General features: G+C 42.2%; 2 pseudogenes; one reads left to right on the forward strand and one right to left on the reverse strand.

Annotated features, from left to right (window-relative positions):
• Positions 1 to 1,385: 1,385 nt before the first annotated feature.
• LOC102762618 lies at positions 1,386 to 1,900 on the reverse strand (annotated as a pseudogene).
• A 226-nt stretch (positions 1,901 to 2,126) lies between these two features.
• LOC102773041 lies at positions 2,127 to 3,254 on the forward strand (annotated as a pseudogene).
• The last annotated feature ends 1,158 nt before the right edge of the window (positions 3,255 to 4,412 follow it).

Raw genomic sequence — 4,412 nt, forward strand, 5'->3', positions numbered from 1 at the left:
CTCTAACAGTTATTTTCAAAGTGTGGTTCATGGACCAGCAACATTAACATCACCTGAACACTGGTCAGAAATTCAGATTCTCAGGCCCCATCCCAGACCTACTGAATAAAAAAACTCTGGGTGGGACCTTAGCAATCTGTGTTTTTTGTTGGTGGTGGTTTTTAATCCTCACCTGAGGGTATGGTTGGTTTTTTTTTAATTACTATTATTGATTTTAGGGAGAGAGAGGTACATCAGTATGAAAGAGAAACATCCATTAGTTGCCTCTTGTACATGCCCCAACCAGAGATTGAACTCAAAAACCTAGGTATGTGCCCTGACTGGCAATTGAACCTTTGGCCCTTCGGTGCACAGGATGACACTCAACCAATTGAGCCACACCAGCCAGGGCCAGAATAGTTTTTGCATGTATCAATGTGAATTTATTGTCATATGTCCCATGTAGGATGCTTAAATTCATATGTCAATAATTTTTTTTAAATCTCACCTGATTATATTTCAAAGTAAAAAGTCCTGGCCAAGGAGCTAGCAAATTAATTTCCTTTAATAAGTACATAAACTTCTTTTCTTTTTTTTTTTTAAAGGGAGAGGGATAGAGAATTAGTAACATCGATGAGAGAGACACATCGATCAGCTGCCTACTGCACACTCCCTACTGGGTATGTGCCCACAACCAAGGTACATGCCCTTGACCGGAATCGATCCTGGGACCCTTGAGTCCGAAGGCCAACGCTCTATCTACTGAGCCAAACCGGTTAGGGCTCTATGTATTTTCTTAAAGAACTTGTCATGTAGACTCATAGTAGATCTTATAAACTTTGCAAAACTACATTGTTATAGGATACTTAGGTTAATAGATACCCCTTTATTTAAATAATATTGAAAAATATTTACATAAATTTTAGTATTATAAATACCAAGGAAGCCCATATTGATTGACCACATACATTCCAGACACTTCCCTAAATTATTGTCTCCTTTAATCCTCACAATAGTTGAAAGCAGTATTGCCTTGACTTTACTATTGCAGAAACTGAGGGTCTTGGAAGTTAAATGAATTATTCCAAGACAAGGAGTAGGTAGTGAAGATTCAAATCAGAGTATTTGGATTCCATGAACAAGGTTCTTTCTGTCTCTTTGTGCTTACCAAGTCCCAGACATTAGAAATAGAAAGATGAAGCCCAGCTGGAGTGGCTCAATAGTTGAGTGTCGACCTATGAACCAGGATGTCGGTTCAATTCCTGGTCAGGGCACACGCTCAGGTTGTGGGCTCCATCCCCAGTAGAGGGTGTACAGGAGGCAGCCAATCAATGATTTTCATCATTGATGTTTCTATCTCTCTCCCTCTCCCTTTTCTGAAATCAATGAAAAACATTTTTTTCACATAAAAATTTAGTTTATTAATCCTCTTATGAAAAATCTGCACAATCATCACAGATAAAGTCACTGAAGAATCTTTACTCCTTTTTGCCAGCACCAACATGGGCCTTTGCAGTCCCCCTGACTTTCTTCATTCTGTTCATACGTTCTGTTTTCTTGAGGTTGTCTTCTCATATAGGCATGTCTTGTAAGTCTATGTTTGTGTTCGTTTTTCTTTGCGTAATCCAAGGAACTGTAAATCATGCCAAAGCCAGTTGTCTTGCCACCAACATAGTGGGTTCTGAATCCAAACACAAAGATGACATCAGGTGTGGTCTTATACATTTTGTCCAGTTTTTCCAGAATTTCTGTCTTGGGCACTGTTGCCTTCCCAGGGTGAAGGACGTCAATGCCCATTTGCTTCCGCTGAAGTAGTCTGTTGGTCATGAACTTCCTGGTTTGGATCGTTACTGTGTCATTCATGATGAAGGTTGGTCTTCAGGCAGCCAGGAGGAAAAAGCAAAAATATTTTAAAAAAGAAAAGAGGGTCCCCTGGCATGGCGCCGACTGAACCTGGGCGTCTGGGCCAGGCGGGCGTGGGCCGGCCAGTGGGCACACGTGGTTCCCCGCTGTCGCCACGTTGGGGGGCGTTTGGGCATGGCCCTGCCAGCGATACCGTGCTGCCTCCCCCACCACGCTACACAAAGAACCCAGGCCCCGTTGGCCTTTAAAAGCAACAGCCTGAGATTCAAGGTGTTCTGGACTTCCATGCCCCGATGTGTGTTTTATGGTGAATGCCTGGTCGGTGCGCCCACCTCACCATGTCCCTCCCATTGTTGGTGTCCTGGGCTTAGGGGCTTGCAGGTAGGTGTATCTGAAGAATCCAGTGGACTAAGAGGGAGGAGAGGGGCCCAGCTGTGAGGTGTGTACACCCAAGAACCATGTCTACATGGGAGTCTTTTAACCTGGAAAGTTATGAATTGGACAAGAGCTTCCGATTAACAAGATTTACTGAACTGAAGGGCACTGGCTGCAAAGTGCCCCAAGATGTCCTGCAGAAATTGCTGGAATCCTTACAAGAGAACCACTTCCAAGAAGATGAGCAGTTTCTGGAAGCAGTTATGCCAAGGCTTGGCATTGGGGTGGATACTTGTGTCATTCCTTTGAGGCACAGTGGTCTTTCCTTGGTGCAAACCACAGATTATATTTATCATATTGTCGACCTTTATATGATGGGCAGGATAGCATGTGCTAATGTACTCAGTGACCTCTATGCAATGTGGGTCACAGAATGTGACAATATGCTGATGCTCCTTGGAATCAGTAATAAAATGACCAATAGGAAAAGGGATAAAGTGATGCCCCTAATTATACAGGGTTTTAAAGATGCAGCAGAGGAGGCAGAAGCGTCTGTAACGGGCAGACAAACAGTGGTAAACCCCTGGATTGTTTTGGGAGGAGTGGCTACAACTGTCTGCCAGCCCAGTGAATTCTTCATGCCAGATAACACAGTGCCTGGGGACATGCTGGTTCTGACAAAGCCCCTGGGGACACAAGTGGCCGTGGCTGTGCACCAGTGGTTGGATATTCTTGAAAAGTGGAATAAAATTAAACCAGTGGTCACTCAAGAAGATGTGGAGTTGGCATACCAGGAGGCTATGATGAATATGCCAAGGCTCAACAGAACAGCTACTGGACTCATGCACACGCCAGTGCTGGAGTGCTGCCCCACCTGGAGTCACCTGTCTATGCCATCTAATTCTCTTTTTTACTTCCATATTTCCTTTCTTCTGACTGCAAAATACACTTCAGATCATGGAAGAGATCAGCCAGATTTCAGACAGGATAAAAATTATTTCTATGAGAAGATCTTAGTATATGCCATCAATAGATAATTCTTGTTATTTTATTTTACTGTTGTTGAAAACAATACCCAAAGATGATATGATCTGCATCAAGAAACAGATTAGCAAATAGTTACAGTAGCAGCACAGTAATGGAATCCACGTCTTGTCTTACACTCCTGTGCCTCAGCACACTGATACATCTCCCGAGTGGTGAGACAGATCTGTGTTGGGTGATCATGCGTAAACGCCAGAGGATGGTGCTACTGACCTTTAAAAACTTGCCTCATTCCTTGTGTAATTGATATAGCCTCAGGCCTTACTAGCTTGTGACCTCAGAACAAGGCCATCTGCTTTATAACCAAACCACAGTCATGAGCCTAAGGAGCTGGAAGACCATTCCTCTGCTGGATCCTCATGCTCATCCCCACTCCTCCAAACCCAAGGAACACTTAGGTGCTCCTTGTCATCTCCATCAGTCCCTGACTTCCATAGGCATCCTCCAAGGCCCTGGGAGAAGTACTAGTAGTGTATTCAGATGGGTGTCTGTTTTTGTAAAATTTGTAAATATTTTCATTGCAGTCAATTGAGATCTTTATTTCTACTACTATTTCCACTCTCCCTGTCAATAGTGGTATTGGGTGGTTATGGGCCCTTTTATAGGATCTGGTGAAGAGGAAGGTAAAATATTAAAAAGGAAGTTAGAAATATACTATTTTTAACAGCTTTAATGTCAGGTATTTTTGGCATATTATTTTGTTGGATATTTTAAAATTGATTTTTAGGGAGAGTGGAAGAGAGAGGGAAAGACAGAACAACAATTGGTTGCCTCCTGCACAAGCCCTGACCAGGGCCCCAGCTGAGGAGGAACCTGCAACCAAGGTACATGCCCTTGACTGGAATCAAACCCGGGACCCTTTGGTATCCAGGCCAACGCTCTATCCTTTGAGCCTAACTGGCTAGGGCTCCATTGATTTTTTTTCGTTTTTTTATTTTATGTTTTTCAATGTACAAAATAAATCTATTACCAGATTGTAGATACAAAATAATTAGCTATTTACATGCAGTAAACATTAATATTTCAATACAAATGATTTTAAATATAATATTACATGCAATTAATATTGCAAGAAAAAAAGATTTCAAATATAATAATATTGCCACAACTGTGCTAACATAATATAATATCACAAATGTTATAGGAAATAT

Source organism: Myotis davidii, unplaced genomic scaffold (assembly GCF_000327345.1).
Source record: "Myotis davidii unplaced genomic scaffold, ASM32734v1 scaffold6, whole genome shotgun sequence".
In the NCBI taxonomy this organism is placed as follows: domain Eukaryota; kingdom Metazoa; phylum Chordata; class Mammalia; order Chiroptera; family Vespertilionidae; genus Myotis; species Myotis davidii.